This window comes from Oryctolagus cuniculus, chromosome 7, assembly GCF_964237555.1.
Source record: "Oryctolagus cuniculus chromosome 7, mOryCun1.1, whole genome shotgun sequence".
NCBI classification, from domain to species: Eukaryota; Metazoa; Chordata; class Mammalia; order Lagomorpha; family Leporidae; genus Oryctolagus; species Oryctolagus cuniculus.
In genome coordinates, this window is record NC_091438.1 from 68,014,193 (window position 1) to 68,028,046 (window position 13,854).

At 38.3% G+C, this 13,854-nt stretch overlaps 1 long non-coding RNA gene across 1 annotated transcript in view; it reads left to right on the plus strand.

The window, feature by feature from the left end:
• LOC138850319 (uncharacterized) overlaps positions 1-13,854 on the plus strand; it is a 77,795-nt gene that overhangs the window by 49,220 nt on the left and 14,721 nt on the right. Inside the window, exon 2 of the long non-coding RNA XR_011390037.1 lies at positions 11,315-11,366. This is a non-coding gene — a long non-coding RNA (uncharacterized lncRNA). The remainder of the gene's footprint in view (positions 1-11,314; positions 11,367-13,854) is intronic.

The window sequence follows — 13,854 nt, forward strand, 5'->3', positions numbered from 1 at the left end:
AATAGGCTGCCTTCCATCATTGCTTTCAGCAGTGCTCTGGTGGTATATACAGCACCCCTCACCCTCACACGCGCAGAGGCTGACACTGTTGTACAGCAAGTTAAGCAGTCTCTTGAAATTTCCTATCCCAAATCTGTAACTCCAGTTCAATTCCTGCACTTCTTTTCCAATCCAGTTCCTTGCTAGCATGTCTGGGAAAGCACTGGAAAATGGTCTAAGTACTTGGGACCCTGCTACTCACATGGGAAACCCAGATGGGTTCCAGCATCCTGGCTCTGGCCGGGCCCAGTCCCTCCCATTGTGGCCTTTTAGGGGAGTTAACCAGTGAATGGAAGATCTCACTTTTTTTTTTTTTTTTTTTTTTTTTGACAGGCAGAGTGGACAGTGAGAGAGAGACACAGAGAGAAAGGTCTTCCTTTGCCGTTGGTTCACCCTCCAATGGCTGCCGCGGCTGGCTCCGAAGGCAGGAGCCAGGTACTTCTCCTGGTCTCCCATGGGGTGCAGGGCCCAAGCACTTGGGCCATCCTCCACTGCACTCCCTGGCCACAGCAGAGAGCTGGCCTGGAAGAGGGGCAACCAGGACAGAATCCGGCACCCCGACCGGGACTAGAACCCGGTGTGCCGGCGCCGCAAGGTGGAGGATTAGCCTAGTGAGCCCCGGCGCCGGCCAAGATCTCACTTTATGTTTCTCTCTCCTCTCCTTGATATTTAAATAAATAAAACAGATCTTTAAAAAAAATCACAAGGGGCCAGCGTTGTGGTGTAGTGGGTAAAGCTGCCACGTGTTGCATCAATCCACTTCCTGCTAATGTGGCTGGGAAGGCAGCAGAGGATGGCCCAGGTACTTGGGCCCTGCACTCATGTGGGAGACCCAGATGAAGCTCCTGGTTCTTGGCTTTAGCCTGGCCCAGCCTAGGCCGTTGCAGCCCTTTGGGAAGTAAACCAGCAGATGGAAGTCCCCGCGCCCCTCCAACTCTGCCTTTTTAATAAACAAGACTTTTAAAAAAATCACACACTCAGAAAATATGAATTGAGGAATGGATACCTGGTAATGCCAACTAGAGAGAAAATATTTTTGGACTAGGTGGAGCTTAATTATAGATGAATTAATCAGAAAAAAAAGAGATAAAGGGAACATTATTTTGCACTATTGAATTTCAAATCATCTGGATGCGTGGATTCTGTCTTATATGCAGTTGAACACATCTTACTTATCAGTTATATACTTTAATCAGTAAATACCTAATATTCTATCAAAAACCTAAAATATCCCACCCCTACCTTCCCATCTCCTCAACTGATAAAGAGGGTACATGCAAGACATTGGCAAGAGATGTGGTTGAAAATTAATCCTCAAAATTATATTTATAAAGAGAAAATATTTAAATGTTTTGTGACTACAAAGAAACAAGAAAAGATAATATTAACTTTCCTCCTTCAGGATAATCTACAACAAACTTACTTTTTCAACCTATGATCCTTGTCTTGGTTTACTCCCTGATTAAATTAAATTCTCAGTTTAAGATTAGATATAATAGTCACATTTCTACAACATAAATAGATTCAGAAAATTGTATGTGTCTGCACATAAAAAACACTGACACAGAAAGAAAAAGACAATAAAACATGGGGGAAGCATTGTGGTACAGTGGGTTAATCTGCCATTCACAACAACAGTATCCCATATCAGAGTGCCAGTTTGAGTCCTGGCTGCTCCACTTCCAATCCAGCTCCTTGCTAATGTGCCTGGGAAGGCAGCAGAGGATGACTCAAGTACTTGGACCCCTGCCATCCCTGTTGGAGACCTGAATGGAGTTTCCCACTCCTGGGTTCTGTCTGGCATAGCCATGGGAGTTATAGTCATTGGAGAGTAAGCCAGAGAATGGAATGTCTCTGTCTCTCTTTTGCTCTTTCAAATAAATAACTAAAAGATTTTTTTAAATAAAAGCATAGTAAAATGTTCATTTCTGAGAAATCTGGTTGAAAGTTATCTAGCATTCTCTGTATGGTTCTGAAACTCTGCTTAAAGTCTGAAATTGCTTCGAAACAAAAGCTTACAAAAACAGAAAACCCAAAAAACACCAACCTCCACTTTCTAAAATTCTAAGATTCAATTGGGAAGTCAGATAATAAAGTAAAAAAGAACATCTACTTTTTAATGAAATTTCAAAATTCGAATACAATTCCTATGGAAAGGGGAAATTGAAAACACTTTGAAACAGTTGGTTTCTGTCCAGAGTCTCTTCTAAAAGGCACAATAAAAATAAATGAACCCCAGAATATTCTACTTTGCAAAAAATATTGCTTGGCCGGTGCCACAGCTCACTTGGCTAATCCTCTGCCTGTGGCGCCGCCATCCCCTACAGGCACTGGGTTCTTAGTCCCAGCTGCTCCTCTTCCAGTCCAGCTCTCTGCTGTGGCCCAGGAGTGCAGTGGAGGGTGGCCCAAGTGCTTGGGCCCCTGCACCCGCATGGGAGACCAGGAGGAAGCACCTGGCTCCTGGCTTCAGATCTGTGTAGATCCAGCCATAGCAGCCATTTTGGGGGTGAACCAATGGAAGTAACACCTTTCTCTCTGTCTCTCTCTCTCACACTGTCTAACTCTGCCTGTCAAAAAAAAAAATATTGCGTTTAGCTGTTTCCTGGTTCCATGAAGCATCACTTGAGGAGGCAGGCTGCTGATTTCTCTGGAACACACTAAGGACTACTGCAAAACTCTGAATTTCATGAAAATAAATTCATGTATTTTTCTCCTGGAGAATAAAATATAGTCCCTTTTCTTATCATATTCCTGTAATAAAAACTTTATGCTCTAATTAGACTAACACAACAGTAAGGATGAGGTATATACTCAACAAATAATCAGGCTCAGTTTGCATTCTTACTGTGCTGCTGTCCACTTAACCAGGTATAATTTATTGATAAGTTACTGGACAATATTCCTGATAGATTTGCTTGACTGTATTGCATTTGTATGAATATCTAAGAAATAAACCTCCTAGAGAAGCTGGAGTTTTTTTTTTTTATTATTTGTTGGTAATGTACAGTTAAACTTGTATTGTGGAATAGTAGTCATCCAACTGAAAACAAAATACTAATAGGTTAGAAATGGACCTCAGAATCCCCATGCCTTTGTAAACATCCTGATAACAGCACGCAATTTTTAAATCAACATTGACTATTCCTTCATGCAAAACAAAGTTTATAAATAATTTACTCATTATTTTGTTCAATAATATTTATCATTCAGGTCCTATGTGCTAGATTGCAGGGCCAGAAATTTAATAATTAACAAAACACAAAATCCAAAACAAAATTTCTGTCTATTCTGAGCTTAAATATTAATGGAAGGAAATAAAAAACTAAATATAATTTACAATATATGAGGATACTTTAAAAATTTTGGAATTAAAAGGTAGGTTTATTTTGGTGCAAAAAAATTTGAAATCAAAGTGGAAAATTTCTCATGATCATGAACTTTTCAAAGACTCCACCTGTGTAGATTTCTGAACGTAAATAAATAAGCACAAAGATACAGAACATGTAAAATTAAATCAAATACTTAGGGAAGGCCTTATGGATCTGGTAGCACTTTGCAACCCCAATAATTCATGCAGGTATGTGGAGAGCAACCTTTGTGGAAAGCAATAAGGGAAAGTGAAAGCAATGTAGAGAAAGGAGAGAAGTTCAGAAAAATTGTTTTCCGAAGTATTCATGGGCAAATCATGTAGTGCTTTCAAAAACCTTGGTTTAACTGTAAATTAAATGAGCAGATGTTGTAACATTTTGAGCAAAGATGTAGTCTTACTCTGGCTAATAAAATAAGTATAGTGAATGTTGGGATTGTTAAGTAGAAGGGTATGGACCATTTGAGAGGCCATAGTCGTAATGCAGGAGCTGCACAGTGGTAGATTGGATCAGTCGCATGTTGGTAACACAAACTCACTGCCAGTGTCCCAGTCTAGACAGAAGGAATAATACTTCGGAAGGCTAATTGAAAATCAGGAAGTATGAAATAAAACATAGATAATGCTGCATGCACTCTTCGGATTTCATATTTTAGCTACATATTATGTACTTTGAGTAGAATATCAGGTTTTAACAAATATTTAAAGACAAATTTACATCACAAAGATACTAAAGGGATTAGTTTTATATTTGTTTTAAATATTTTACACAGTTGAAATGGCTTCAAGTGAGAATTTAAAATGTTGCTTATAATACAATTTTGTAGGCTGAATTTTCTGATAGCGTCTAACAGTTTTATCTCTTTGGGCGTAAACGTATTTGTTATCTTAGTATTGTGATATGCATATGCTTGATACTAGTTTTGTAGTAAAATTTTAACCAGTATCCAGCTTTGGCTACTGAGATTATATGTCAGTGAAGACCTTGATTCCTTTGTTTCTGTTAGACTGTTTTTCAGTTCTGTATGGAATATGTTAAGCTCTGTAAAACATGAGATGCTACCACCTTTAAATATATGTGTGTGTGTGTGTGTGTGTGTGTGTGCGTGAACTAGACTTGTGATTTTAAAAAACTCGAGTATAACAGTGTATTATCACTTAATTGTTTATTCATTGCCAAACTATTTAATATCATTTAATCAAGTGATCAGAATGTAAAAGAAAACTAGTGAAGATGATTTCATAATCTCTTAAGTTACTTCAAGGTTTAGTATTGCATTTTTCTGCCCTCTGGTAGACAGCAGATGATGGCTCAAGTAATTGGGTCCCTGCTGCCCCATGTGGTAGGAGACCAGGATGGAGATAGCTCCTGGCTTCATTCTGGCTCCAGCCATGCCTGTTTCAGGCATTTGGGGAGTGAACCAACATATGGAAGATTTCTCTTTGTCCATTTCTCTAATTTTGGCACTATATATTTCAAATAAATGATGAAAATACAATAAAATGAATAAAAACTGAAATATGCCATTTGTCCTTGAGTGCTGTAAAATGGAAGTCACAGCCAATTATAGTAGAAAGATAAGTGCAGTGACAGCAGCAAAATGTCATCACAGATACCAAGATTCATGCTACTCATTTTCATATTTGTATTTGTACAAGCAGAGCAGCAGCAAAATTGAGGGCATGTGTGTCACAATCGTAACGGAAGACAGATGGCACTAGCAAATTAGGATAATTTGAAGGGGATTTGTAAACAGAGACTGATTACGGAGTTGTGGCAGGGTGCAGAGGACCCACAATGGAGTGTGTATGAATATGGGCTGGCAGCCATGGAGCAATCCTCACCTGTAGGCCTAAAAGAATGGGAGAGGAGGTAGGGAGAGCTTACTGGAATAAACAACGAAAGAGAGTCATATAGAGCAGCCTCATTAAAAGGAAGAATGACCCATTATATGGAGAAACATGAGCCTAATATCACCTCTCAAGGATATAAACAGAGCAATAAATATCCCAACCTCATTACCTTCTTTTGCCCTTCTTCTCTCCAATTTCCATTTTCTGAATAGGGACTGGAGTCAGAAACTGATACAATCCATACAGGATAAATATTCCCACCAAGCATATAGAATGGGGAAGGCAAATTTCAAGAGTATTGGAAGGGCAAAAGGAAAATATTCTGCATAAAAGACAATGGAAATTGCTCTGGCTTATTTATTTACTTATTCATGCATTTATTCACTCATTCATTTAATAATTCAAAAAGTAATAGTATTTATTACAGACATTGTGTATGTACAAGTCATGAATACTGGCTTTTTGATGAAAGTTTTTAGGCAGAAATTCTGTTAATGCGCATAGCACAAAACCCTCAAATCGACCCTGTATCTTACAGTAAGTTGCACAAAGTAGTAATAAACAATACATTTTATCCTATCTAATTCTAATTTATTATATCCCCCTACAGCAAAGAGTTAATGCCGTTTCTAGATATCTGGTGTGAAAAGGAAAGGGACACCAAATTCCTCTAGTTTGGAAGTTAGCACCTGCCCCTACCTAGGAAAACACAGAGGTAGGATGTGGCCAAAGAGGCTACAAACGAGCTGGGCTCCTGAGCTCTTCTGCAATTAGAACCCAAGCCAAAACAATCGAACTTTCAGTTAATGGTCATTTCCGTTATTTCTTTCCATAATTTAATCATATCCAGAATAATAAATTTAAAATAAATGTCAGATCATGTCATTTCCCTCCCAGCACTCTAATGACTTGCTTGATGGATCACTGAGAATCAAAATAAAATTTCTTAATATCATCTGTGAGAACCTAAATAAAGTAAGACTCTTCTCTGCTAGCTCTCCATCTTCCCGTCCATGTGCATGCTACATCCCCATTGTCTACTCCGCTTCAGCCGTTCTGCCATTTGCCAGTTCCTTGAATGTTCCAGGTTTGCACTAAACCAAGGCTTTTGTACCATTTGTTATCTGCCAGTATTTTTTCAGATAGCTGCAAAATCCAACAAAACTTTATATTTCTATTACTCTGTCACTGTATCAGTCATGACATCTCTGACCATTAAACAAATGTAAATGCAAAATAAGTATTTCTCACTGTAATAAACCTTCACCAAGGTTCTCTCTAACCAATTTCTCTGCTTTATCCCTTCCTCCGTAGCACATAACAGTTAGTGCACTATATCTTTTACTGATTCATTTGTTAATAAACAAAAAAAAAAGGTAATCATCTGAGAGACAGCAAGACTGAAAAAAAAAATAAATTTCCTATCCACTAAGTTAACTTCCCAGATACCCATATTAGCTAGGGAAGGCTAGGCTTAAACCAGGGGCTGAACACAATCCAGGTCTCAGATATGGATTTCTATGTGGCAGCAGCACAAATGAGCTGCCTCACTGTCTCCCAGGAAATGCATTAGCAGGAAGCTGGAGTTGCATGCTTAACCCAGATACTCTGATATGAGATGAACATATCTTAACTCTTAGGCCAAATGACCAACTCCTGATAGGCTTTTTATCTCAACACAATCTACCCTGCCACAATAGCAGAGGTTATTGTCTGTTTGACTCATGGCTTCATTACCACAAATTAAAACATTTATAAACTGTATATGGTAGATCTTCAATGGAATTTGTAGAATTAAAAATATTGGAGCGGCTGGCGCAGTGGCGCAGTGGGTTAAAGCCCTGGCCTAAAGCACCAGCATCCTATATGGGTGCTGGTTCTAGTCCCAGTTGCTTCTCTTCTGATCCAGCTCTCTGCTATGGCCTGGGAAAGCAGTAGAAGATGGCCCAAGTCCTTGGGTGCCTGTACCCACATGGAATACCTGGAAGAAACTCCTGGCTCCTGGCGTTGGATTGGCACAGCTCCAGCCGTTGCAGCAGTCTGGGGAGTGAACCAGTGGATGGAAGACCTCCCTCTCTGTCTTTACCTCTCTCTGTAACTCTTTCAAATAAATAAAATAAATCTTTAAAAAAATATTGGGGGCCAGCGCCGCGTCTCAATAGGCTAATCCTCCGACTAGCGGCACCAGCACACCGGGTTCTAGTTCTGGTCGGGGCGCTGGATTCTGTCCCGGTTGCCCCTCTTCCAGGCCAGCTCTCTGCTGTGGCCCGGGAGTGCAGTGGAGGATGGACCAAGTGCTTGGGCCCTGCACCCACATGGGAGACCAGGAGAAGCACCTGGCTTGCCTTCGGATCAGCGTGGTACGCCTGCCACAGCGCGCTGGCCGTGACGTCCATTGCAGGGTGAACCAATGGCAAAGGAAGACCTTTCTCTCTGTCTCTCTCTCTCTCACTATCCACTCTGCCTGTAAAAAAAAAATATTGGGAACTTTCAACTTTGGGATAATAAACTAAAATATAGTCATGATCTGGTCCTAATCTCACTACTCATTAAAATAAATAACTAAATGAATTAATATATAAAATAAAATTAAACATGTATATGTGTAAGATATTTTATATAAAATATATTATATACAAATACTATATAGAGTATAAATATTATACATAGTAAAATATTATATGTATTTTCTCCTAGCTTATGGCATCTGTTCTCATTTTCTTGAAATTTTTTCATTTTAATGAAGTCCAACAATTTTTTTCATGGAATATACACCTTTGGTGTTCTATCTAAAAACTCCTCTCCGTCTTCAACATATTTATGCTTCCTTCTATATTATTATCATTTATCACCATACAATACCCTTCTTTATTCCTAAAATTTTTCTTGCTTTCTGTTCCGCTCTTTCTGTAATTAATGTGAGTACTCTTTTTTGAATTCATGTTACCATTGTATATCATTTAACAACCATTTATTTTTTAAAAGATTTATTTATTTATTTGAATGTCAGAGTTACACAGAGAGAGAGGAGAGACAGAGAGAGAGAGAGAGAGAGAGAGAGCAAGAGAGACAGAGAGAAAGAGAGGTGTTCCATCCGCTGGTTCACTCCCCAGTGTGCTGGGCCGATCACGAAGCCAGGAGCCAGGAGCTTCTGGGTCTCCCACATGGGTGCAGGGTCCCAAGGGCTTGGGCCTTCTTCTACTGCTTTCCCAGGCCATAGCAGGGAGCTGGATCAGAAGTGCAGCAGCTGGGACTCGAACCAGCGCTCATATACAACCATTTATTTTAACCTACATGTCTTCATGTTTAAAGTGCATTTCTTGTAATCAACATGCAACTGAGCTTTGCTTTTTCAATCCAACATTTATGTTTTATTGGTGTAGTTAAGCTGTTGATACTAAGATTTATTACACATATTACAATAGTCCATGTTTGTTTTGGTCTACTTATGGCCCTTTGTCTTTATTCCTTATGTTTCCTTTCATGCTTCCTCTACTTGTTATGGTTTTTAATCTAACATTTCACATGATTCCATTTTCTCTTCTGTTTCAGCATATCAAATATGTTTCTTTTTTATTACTGCTTTTAGAGTTTACTCAGGTTTTATAATGTGCATTTAAAATTAAAACATTCCCTGATCAAATATCATGGTGACATTTCATAGGAGTATACCTTATGATAACAAAATAGTGATTTTTTTTTACTAGTTTTTCCTGATGTCAGGCCTTGTAATAAAAACAGAGTGCTCTGGTATACAATAAAATCAGAACCCTAATTCTGATGTGCATCCTGTTTCCACAAACTGTGCTTTTTGTATTTTGCTGTACCTTGTGATTTTTTTTTTTTTATAGACATGATGCACTGAGTAAAAGGATCTGCTGTAAATAGGTCTACAGTAAAGATAAAGTACATGTGTGGGCAGGGGAGCCTTCTCCAGTCCTATAATTAGACCTCAGTCATTTAGTAATCCTATGCCTCCAGGCTATCAGCTTCATAAACATTCCTCAGTTGTGTTGTTCCTCGTAGATGGTTCAGGATGGTTAAATCTGAACAGGAGCAGGTTTTTCTCTGCCCTCACAATGAAGCCTAGAAAGATCTGAAGTTGAATATTTCTCTTCTCATTGGTTTAAGGATAGAGCTTGCTAGATTTGGGTATTTCCCTTCCTGTAGGTCTGATTGTCTCTGATAATACCCAACAGGTCAGGCTGTAGTTAACTAGTTTCTCCTGGTGTCAGGCATTGTCACCAAGAATACAGTGCCCTGGCATTTATTAGAATTGCTCCTTTCGCCCTCCCCTGCCAGAAACATGAGTGGGTTTTTCTATTTTATTTACTGTAGGAACCTGATTGAATTCCTAGAGGTAAATTTCACAATGTTGTGAAAATGCGTTTACGACTGGGTTTGTCCAACAACTCATGCATTCTGATACAGGATTTCCTACCCGGCACTGGTTCCCACACCATTTTCTGCTCATAACTCTCTGCTAGTTGGCTATCACTCCCTGTGTTTTTCCTGCCGCTCTTCCCAATCTTGGAGACAGTTGCTTCCCTGGTGATGAATCCAAGGAGAGTTATTAATTGTTCCATCTGTTCAGTATTTTTTACTCGTTTTTAAGACAGCATGGAGACCTCTGAATTGCTTACATGTAGAAACCAGAAGTCATTTGTTAGACTTTTTGTGTGTGTGCATAGTTTTTGAAACATTAAAAAACATCTATAAGTATGAAGGTTAGTCAGCTTTCAACTTTTCAACTACTAGAATGATTGGTTTTATGCTAGTTTAAATAACTTAGGAAGTAACAAGAACTCATATTAGAGGTGTTAATAAGAAATAGCTGAGAAAATCCAAGGTGTGTTTAATAGCAGAAAATCAGACATCAAAAATGTCCATAGAAATGTATTGTATTTTGATCTGGGCAGCGGTTATGAAGGTATGTTCACTCTTAGTGTCATTCACGGTGTATGTTAAAATTTGTGCATGTAACTAGAAGCAAACATAATTCGTGTGTGTGTGTGTGTGTGTGTGTGTGTATGGTAGGGCTCAGTAAACTACTTCCTTCAAGTCAAATTAAGTATAACAACTGATTTTATAAATGAGATCTTATTAGAATAAATCCAAACTAATTTATTCGTATACTCACTAGCACTGCTTTCATGCTATAACTGCTAAGATGAGTAGTTGTAACAGAGAACAATGGTAAAACAAATATTGCAAATTTACTACCTAATACAATATTAAAAAGTTTATTGAAATTTGAAATACAGTATTTACATATATATACATACCCATATATAATTATGTGATATAGATAGATAAACTATATGTTATAAAATATATGTTTATGTGTTTGTTTCTTTTTTTTTTTTTTTTTTTTTTTTGACAGGCAGAGTAGACAGTGAGAGAGAGAAACAGAGAGAAAGGTCTTCCTTTTTTGTCGTTGGTTCGCCCTCCAATGGCCGCCAAGGCCGGCACACCGCGCTGATCCGAAGGCAGGAGCCAGGTGCTTCTCCTGGTCTCCCATGGGGTGCAGGGCCCAAGTACTTGGGCCATCCTCCACTGCACTCCCTGGCCACAGCAGAGAGCTGGCTTGGAAGAGGGGCAACCAGGACAGAATCCAGCACCCCGACCGGGACTAGAACCCGGTGTGCCGGCGCCGCAAGGTGGAGGATTAGCCTAGTGAGCCGCGGCACCGGCGTGTTTGTTTCTATAAGTCAGAAAATTAGTCTGGCAATACAGGTGACAGCAGGGATACTTTAATGTCAGGAAAGGAAAATGTTGACAGTTTCCCCTGGAATGTTCCTACTGAGGGCTCTCTTTTTTGTGTGTTCACTGGGCAGTGATTTACCTGCAGAAGTGGAATCATCTAGGGAAGTTTAAAAGATCTAATGTATGAGTGTCACTCTAGGTTTCTGATTTAATTAGCTATCATGTTGTTTGGACAAGGATTTAGAAAGCGATTCTGAAATGAAATCAAGTAAGAAAAACTATTGCTTTACTATATATGTCATTTCACAGCTATTTTATATGTAATATTACCCTTTGTTTAACTGACAGATTTTATGTTTACATCTTATGGAAGTAACAGGACCACATACTCTGTTGGATGGTATGTATTCACATGTTATTTTTAAGAACTCATAAAATGTCCTTAAATTATGTGGAAGAGTACTAAAATAAAAGCAATTATATATATAAATAAATATATGTATAATATATATATATATAAAATATATATATATATATAAATGTTCAGCCTGACTATTGTAGGACACATTATAAAGTACTCAGATACTTACATTCATACTGGGAATAATTAATTTTTTAAGATTTGTTTGTTTATTTCTTTGAAAGGCAGAGTTTCAGAGAAAGGAGGAGAGATAGAATCTTCCATCAGCTGGTTTACTCCCCAAATGTCACAATGGCTGGGGCTAAGCCAAGTGAAAACCAGGAGCCAGGATGTTCTTCCAGATCTCCCACATGGGTGTAGGGTCTCAGGGACTTGGGCCTGCTGCTTTCCCGGGTGCATTAGCAGGGAGCTGGATGGGAAGTGTAGGAATCGGGACTTGAACCGTCACTCAAATGGGATGCAGGCACTTCAGGCAGTAGCTTAACCCATGGCACCACAGTGTCAGCCCCAGGAATAACATTTAGAATCTCTGTGAATACAATTACAAAAGCAGACTGATCACCCTGTGTTGTTAACTCTTCAAGAATGTGAGCAGAATCATACATGGGGATGGGATTTTAATTGTACAGGAAATGGTAACAATTTAAAGGATATAGTTCAATCTTCTCTTGATGCATTCAGTCATATCAGATTCATTCTTGAAAAAGTTAATGCGTATTAAAACTTTTCAAAAATAGTATGTGTTGGCAGGTAAAATGGAATTAGGTTATATATTCAGAAAATCACAAAAGAGCTTTTCACCTACATATATGACCAGAGATCATCCTTAGGGACATCTTTGATATAGAAAGCAGCTCTTCAGCATTATAGAAGACTAAGCAACATTTCTCCTCTGTTACTAATATTCGCCAGTGATTGTGACAAAAAATCGTACCATATTTCCAAAACAGTCCTAGGATCCAGTGTGTCTTCCATTGAGAACCACTGGTGTAAGTTAAATTGCCAGTCATCATCATTGTCATGATCAGTTTTACTTTCAGAATAATATCTAGTTATTAATAATAGATTAAACATTCATATCTATGGAGGTCACTTTATATAAACTGTTTCCTGATCTTTGAATTTTGTACAGTTTCAAGTGCTGCTAAGTGTGTTGTAATTTGGAAACTCCAGAATAATAAAGACTATGAAGGTGTACATCCTTATTAAAACTCAAACATCATGTCATTGTTATCACTAAGGTTAACTGATATTTGTGACAACACAAAGCATGCGAATCAATAACACTATAAGTCAGTAATCTTTCAATCTTTCAGAACAGAAACTCACATGAAACCTCCAGGTGCAGCACCCTGGAATCTGAATGTTCATGATTTCAGAGTATTTTCTTTAAAAGATTATTAAGTACAAAAAAGTAAATCTATTTTTCTATAAGTAAATGAATCATCTCTCAAATATAAAATTTCTGACCTTTATTTATTTGATCTCATCTTACTTTGTGAAGACATGATTTTTATAGTACTGAATGATACGTGTTCAATAAAATAAGAGATCTTCTACCCTAACATGAGGGGCAGTGAGGACACATCCAGTTTAAGTCTCTGACACAGTTGTGGGAGACCCTGGATGAATTCCTGGCTCCTAGCTTCTGCTTGGCCTAGCCCTAGCTACTGCATCCATTTTGGGAATGAACCAGTAGATGGAAGAGTTCTCGCTCTCTCTTTTTCTATCCTTTGCTCTGTCACTCTGCCTTTCAAATAAATACCTAAGGCTTTGAAAAAAAAGCATTTAGGAAAACAAAGTAGTTTCCTAGGGAAGATAGTGTGCAAGGATAAAAAAACCACATCAGGTATTCCCAGTGCTTCCAAGGGAGCCAAGTTTGCAGATAGTCTGTTCGTGATGGAAAGACAGTATAATTGCTTACCATAATAGTCAGTTCTACAATAGCAATTGCAAATATGCAGGCATCGACATTACAAATCTGAGGAAATTATTTTAGTTACATACTGTATGCTTATCAGTAAATGGCTCCAGTTTTGTTTGTTTGTTAAGGAAATCAAAAATAGATGAGTGACCTTGTATTCTATTTATTTCAGGGATAAAAATTTCAAGGCATTGCCTTTTCTTTAAACCCTGACCTCTGGATGTGAGGGGCAAGGTTAATTATAACTAAGAAACGAGAAAGAAACAGTGTTGCTCTCACGACAAAAATAAAAGAGGTGTGCGTGCAGTACTATCATGTATTAGGACCATTCTAAGTTATCAATCTGTAATAGCTCATGCCATACTCACATTAATCCAAAAAATGGCATTCAGCAATACTTCCATTTAAAGTTGAGGAAACAGAAGCATGTTATGGATACATGATTTTTCCAGAGTTATATTACCCAAAGGAAATGTAAAAAGCAATTTAATGTTTGTTTTCTGTTCAGTTTTCTTTATTAAAATTTATAATTAAATGTGTACC